This window comes from Prionailurus viverrinus, chromosome A3 (genome assembly GCF_022837055.1).
Source record: "Prionailurus viverrinus isolate Anna chromosome A3, UM_Priviv_1.0, whole genome shotgun sequence".
NCBI lineage: Eukaryota > Metazoa > Chordata > Mammalia > Carnivora > Felidae > Prionailurus > Prionailurus viverrinus.
In genome coordinates, this window is record NC_062563.1 from 55038339 (window position 1) to 55044812 (window position 6474).

The 6474-nt window shown below is 53.0% G+C and overlaps 1 protein-coding gene across 2 annotated transcripts in view; it reads right to left on the reverse strand.

Annotated features, from left to right (window-relative positions):
- NCK2 (NCK adaptor protein 2) overlaps nucleotides 1-2910 on the reverse strand; it is a 153707-nt gene extending 150797 nt beyond the window's left edge. For both annotated transcript variants that reach the window (XR_007150807.1, XM_047852208.1), the window contains exon 1: nucleotides 2750-2910. The gene's annotated coding sequence lies outside the window, so the exon portion shown is untranslated. The remainder of the gene's footprint in view (nucleotides 1-2749) is intronic.
- Nucleotides 2911-6474: the final 3564 nt, after the last annotated feature.

Consider the following 6474-nt stretch of genomic DNA (forward strand, 5'->3'; position numbering starts at 1 on the left):
TCATCTGAGGAAAGAGAAACAATTTGGAAGCGCCATTTGCTCTCCCTCTGGATGGGAAGACTAATTCCCTAAGCTTCTGGGGTGAGTCGTGGGGAGTTTCCAGTTCATTTGTGAAAAGAGTTTAGCTTACAAGTTTCCCCAAGCATTGTCCACTGCCCTCCCGTGCAGTTGCAGCAAGCAATTTTCAGCTCCTCAGCTAGCCAGCCTCATTTTTAATGATGGAGAATCATGTCCACGAGCGCTCTCTCCCCAGCGCACACTGTAAGTCAGTCTGGGCAGTTAGAAGCCTGTGTGTCCCAGAGAGCAACACAGCCTCATTTAGCCAGGGCAAATTAAGCTAATGCAAGTGATCAAGTAAAGGACTACAGGTTATTCCAGGCAATCAGGGAGTCTTTAGGGTATTTTAAAAGGTTATCTAGTTTGTGCTCATGCAAGGAAGATTTCCGGTGTATTTAATATGGATGATAGTGCCTTTCTCAAATACTGTGTACATAAGATCTGCTGTTGGTTGGAAAAATCTCAATAATCCCCCAATGCAAATGACAGGGCAGGGTCACTGATTTCAGAGATGAAGAGAATTTAAGCATACAGCACGGAATAAAGCAAAACTCAAAGCCTGGAAACTGAGCCCAACTATTAGAAATGCACCTTAAATAAGCCCCGCCCATTTAAAAAAGGGCCAGTTTCAGGGAGTCTCGCTGGCTCCCCAGTGGAGCAAGAGACTTGATCTCGTGGTCTGAGTTTGAGCCCCACGTTGGGTGTAGAGATTACTTACAAATAATATCTTTAAAAATAAGTATAAATAAATAAACAAATGTTTAAAAAGGGCCACCTTCTCCACAAGTGGGCAGAGGTGGGTGATGGAGTGCTCAGTTGTAAGGGTGGTGATCTGACACCCAATTTCATACTAAACTCAATGATCAGTGGTGGCGTGTTTAGGTTAACAGCGGAGATGCTGGGAGCCCAGGTGAGGCCTCCAGGAGAGGAAGCCAGAGTCAGGCACCTCCCACAAGCTCCCCACTTGCTTAAAGTTCTCAATTTCAGCCTCAAGGAGCTGCAGCCAGATGACCACAAACATCCGGCCTTTTTCTCCAATCAAAAGTGCATATCTAATCAACCTCAAGGGGAGAATTCATTAAGGTAGGATTTTCCCTTGTGGGTCAGTGCTGCACAAGCACCATTAACAGCCGTTTTTCAGGAAATCCCTGCTCCCGACACTTAAAAACCTACATCAACAGCTCCCTCTCCCACTTAAGCCCATTTCTTCTCCAAGCGTCCACAGACTGCCGTTCTCTTTATACAAAAACCGCACACGCTTGAATCCTGTTATTAATTTACCCATCTATCGAGGAACGCCGGGTAAGAGAATTAAGAGAGTATTCAGAAGCAAAGTTTAGATCTGTTTTGATAAGTTAAAGTAGCCCTGCTTAATTTCATTTTCAGTCATTTCAAGACTTGAAAAGCACTGCTGCTAACAATATCAAACGCAGTGGTATGAAACACACCCGAATTATTTTCATTCCTACCCAAATCCCTTCCCAGAAGCCGGGAGACGCTGGGGATGGGCCTGGACGGGCCTCTCCCGCCTGCAGGTCCAGGGCTAGCCATACCCCCTGGCCTGGCTGGTTCAGTTTCTGTTTGGGTCAACAGAAGGAGGGGCCGGCGAGATTTCTAAGCTCCTAGGGCCCACCACTGGGGCCTGCTCATTCCCTTATGCAGACACAAACTTGGCAGATTCAGCCTTAAACCTGTTGGCAAAATAAACAAAACCAAATAAAGGGGAAACTGCCAACCGGAATTGTCTGAAGTGATACAGGCCCGCTCTACACGCGTTCCTGCTTTGTCCCTGAAGCTGTTAACAATGCTAAAGTCAGGTGCCTGATGTTCCTCGGCCAGTAACCCCCAACATCCGGCGCAGACCTTCCAAGGCGATCGTTATTGTCTCCAAATTAAAGCGTTTTGCAAATTAGATACCTCCGCACGATGCCACGCTAACTGCACTCACAAGGGAGTTGCCTTCAATGCCTTAAAAATCGCACACCAAATTCTTCCAGAACCACTTGGTGGTTAAACCGCCCTGAATAAACCGAGAGGGCAGAGCGATGTGAGAAACTTTCTTTCAGGTGGCTGTAACAGAGTCATGTAAATCTGGGACAGGACGCAGAGGCTGGAACCCGTCACAAAGCGCCCCTCGCCCAGTCGAGGACCTCCTTTATGCGATGTGACAGCAGCTTTGTGCGGGATCGTAAATAGTTGCAATAAACACAGTTAAGTTCTCCGGGCCGAGCTCGGCCTCCCGCGTCCCTGCGCTGGGGCCGCGCGAAACGGGCTATTCTTCCCGGGGACTCACGCCCCGGCGACCCCGGCCACCGCACGGTCCCACGCCTGCTCCTGGCTCCGCGCCCGCCGCCCGCTCGCAGGCCAGGCGACCCCACGCGCCCGGGGTGGTCTCCGGTCCCGGGAACGCGCCGCCCAGGCCCCCGCGCCCTCCCGCGCCCTCGCCGGCACCCCCGCCCCCAGCGCCGGCCCGGAGAAGGTGGGGGGTGCCCGGAAGGCGGGCGGGAAGGTGAGGAGCCGGGAGGTGCCGGGCAGTTGCGGCCGCGGGGGGCCAGGCCGCGGCGGGGCCGAGGGCACCGGCGGGGCGCCGAGGGCACCGGCCCCCCTCCCCGGCCCCTCCCCAGGCGCGCGCCAACTCCGCCGCACGGCCCAAGTTCGCGGCTCCCGCCCGGAGCCCGCCGCCAGCGCTTACCTCGCCGTGGGCCGCCCGCCGAGGCCGGAGGGCAGCGGCGCGGGTCCCGGGGCGGCGGCCGCACAGCGCCCGCCCAGGCGCCGCTCTTTGTCTGCGCCGCTCCCTCCTCCCGCCGCTCGGCGGACGCTGCCGGCCCGGGCGGACCCCGCCGGCCCGGCCGCCGCGAGCCTCCCGCCGCCGAGCCCTCCCCGCCGCCTGCCGCCCGCTCGGCCGCGCGGCTCCGGCCTGACGATCCCCGCGGCGGCGGCGGCGGCGGCGGCGGCGGAGGCGGCGGCGACCCTCCCCCGGCGCGCTGCGCCCGCCTCCTCCGCGCGCTTCCTCCTCCTCCTCCTCCCGCCGCTCCTCCCCGGCCGCGCAGCGACACCGCCCAGGGGCCGGCCCGGGCCCGCGCGCGGGGCGGGGGCCAGACACCCACCTGGGGGCGCGCAGGCAGAGCCGGGGCTCGCGGCACGGCCGGGCTCGGGCACGGCCCGGACACCCGGCGCTCCGGCGCGGCGGGCACCGGGGGGGCGGGGTGGGGGGGCGCGGGACCGGCGCGGACGCGGAGCAGAGGTCCCCGCTCCCCAAACTGCCCGCTCGGGGAGTGCGGTAGCGGGGGGGGCGGGGGGGTTGGCGAGCGGACTCGAGAGGAAATAAAGGCAGCAACTTCCAGCCTCGAGTGACTGCCGGGTGGCCTTTCCATCCTCTTTTTGTTTGATTTTCTTATCACGACGCTCTAGTTGTTTGGCGACCGTCCCCCTCCCGGAAGCATTCCCACGGCACTCTCGGCAAAGGAGGCCTGTTGTCCATCAGAAAAGTGACTTACATAAAAATGTCACTTCCTTTCTGTAATTGCTTCTGGGCATTTTTATTTATTTGCCTTGTATCTATTTACTTTCCCAAACAGACACTTTAGTACTCCATCATTCCCGTCGGAAGCACTTCTTAAGAGGAGGAGAGGAAACTCAGCCCTGCAGCCTGTGGTGCCTGAGGTCCGGCTCAAGCGCACCCACCAGGGAAAATCCTGTAAGGAGCGGCCCCAAGGTGGGCGCCAGAAGGAGCTGTTCCTAGTAGTGGGACTGGTCCAGTCACCTGGCCACACGTAGGGGCTTTCCTGGAAACAAATTTGGAAGATTAAAACCCAGGAGAAGGGGAAAGACAAGTTTTCCTTTAGCAGGGCATATGCATCCAGATGTCTGTTCTCCAATCGCCTTCCCAGATGGCTTCCCAAAAGGAAATCCTACTATTCAAATGATTCTGATTTCCTGGCGGAATAGCCTGGATCCATGTTAATGAGATTCTTTCTTAGGCTGCTGGCTTCTCATTATTATTAAAGCAATAATAATTTACCCAAGGTGACGAGGCTGTATCATCTGAATCATTCATCCCCTGCTTTGTTCCCCAACCAAGTAGGGTAGCTAGAGCCAGTATAACTTTGAGGTCACAGTATGGTGTTTGACTCTCTGCTTCTTCAAGTGTGGACCCTTGCACAGGTGTTTCTTAACCGATCTAAAATCTATCAAATGGAGAGATCACATTTACTTAGCTCCTATGTCTGCCTGTCCCTGGCACACATCCTGGCCATAGGGAGCCCTCCGTAGGTCACTAGCTGCAAAGAGCTATGATGTACAGAGCAGGGATCTGGATAGCCTCCTTCTTTTTGACCTTGGGAAAAAAAACTACCTCAGTTCATCCTTTTGTCTTACTAATAAAGAAAGCAGAATGATGATAAATGGTCTGGCCCAATTTTAAATTAGTTTACCCAAAATACGTGTCATAACAGTGACCCAGTTTTTAACTTGTCTGCTTTGTAAACTGTCGCTGAATCATGGTTCTTGAACTCCTCTTCCCCCTTCCTTCCTTTACAAAGGTAAAGTCCCCAAGGCCATTCTATCTAGAACGCAGTGTCCCTGTCTTAATCCTTATCCTGTGCAGTTTTCAGAAGCACATGGCATTTCTACTATCACCTGAAATTCAGTCATGTTTTCATTTATTGAACATGACTACCTTTCTGACCTTCCCACGTCTGTCCTTATAGAGCATGCTGTCCTTCCAGCCTCTAACAGTAACGTTCCCAGAGCAGACTTTGGCTCTTTGCTTTTGTTCTAATGTGTGCCTTTTTTTTTTTTTAAGTTTATTTATTTTGAGAGAGAGAGGGAGAGCTAGTGGGGGAGGGGCAGAGAGAGAGGGAGGGAGAGAGAGAGAGAGAGAGAGAGAGAGAATCCCAAGCAGGCTCCGAGATGCCAGCCCAGAGTCTGATGTGGGGCTTGAACTCACAAAACTGAGAGATCATGACCTGAGCCAAAACCAAGAGTTAGACGCTTCACCAACTGAGCCACCCAGGCACCCCCCTCCCCATTTTTGTTTGTTTTTTAAAGAGAGTGGATCTTTGTTTTGTATGCTTCCAGGCTGGATGTTCTGTGATAAACTCCCAGATCTGTAGCCTGTCTGCAGTCTCTCTGGATGGCTTATTGTCTCTTCAATATCACCAGGTTCAGGATGAAATTTATCTCCTTCCCAAAGTAGCTCCTCCTCCCACGGTCTCAGGCTTGGCCAAGAGTCCAGCAGGCATCTCAGCTCCTGAGGAAGAAACCTCACTGCAATTCCATTTCTTCCTTCCTTCTCTCCAAGCTCTCCCCAAGGACAGTGAGGAGAGGGGCTAGATGACTTCGGGATCCCTCTCAGTCTAAATCCTCATGATTTTGAGTTCTGGTGATCTTGAAACAGCTCTTTGTATCTTCTCCCTTTCCCCTGGCACCATCCAAATTGTTACATTATTACTAATAACACCTCAGGTAACTTTTTAATTCATATACCACCTGTAACTCACACATGATACATTATCCTCATTATGCACATGAAAAAAACCGAAGCAGAAGGGGTGCCTGGGTGCCTCAGTCGGCTAAGCATCCGACTTCAGCTCAGGTCATGATCTCACGGTTCGTGGGTTCTAGCCCCGCATTGGGCTCTCTGCTGTCAGCACAGAGCCTGCTTCGGATCCTCTGTCTCCCTCTCTCTCTCTCTGCCCATCCACCCCCCTCAAAAATAAATAAACATTAAAAAAAAAAAAAACAGAAGCAGTAAGTGAAGGAACTGGGGTCAGCACTAGATCCTGACTCCAAAATTCCTGTTCTTTCCAGTACGCCCATTGCCTTCCAACTAGCCCCCCATTACTCGTTTCCTTTCATCCCCCAAATTTATGCTGGCTATCAGCGTCAATGTAACCTTCCTAAAAACTACTTCTATCTTGCCCAGCCCCTGCTCAGGAACTAACCATGGCTCCCATGGCCCACCACAGTTCCTCAAAAGTTCTCTGACAGCAGAAGACTTGAGCGTTTGCTTCCAAGAAGGCAGAGGAACTGAGCCTTAAAAGGCATATTCATTTCTAGGGATCCTCTTAATAAATTACCTTAAACTGTGTGGCTTAAAACAGGCAGTTCTTTCTCTCAGAGTTCTGGTGCCGGAGTCTGAAATCAAGGTGTCAACATGCTTTCTGAGAAAGCTCAAGGGGAGAATTCTTCCCTGCCTCTTCCAGCTTCTGGTGGCCCCAGGTATCTCCTGACTTGTGGAAACATCGCTCCAATCTCTGCCTCTGTCTTCACATGGCCAGATCCCCTGTGTCCTCTGGTTCCTTCTCTCTTATAAAAACACTTGCCATTGGGGACATGTGGATGGCTCAGTTGATTAAGCATCCAACTCTTGATTTCAGCTCAGGTCACTATCTCTCACTTCGTGAGATCGAGCCC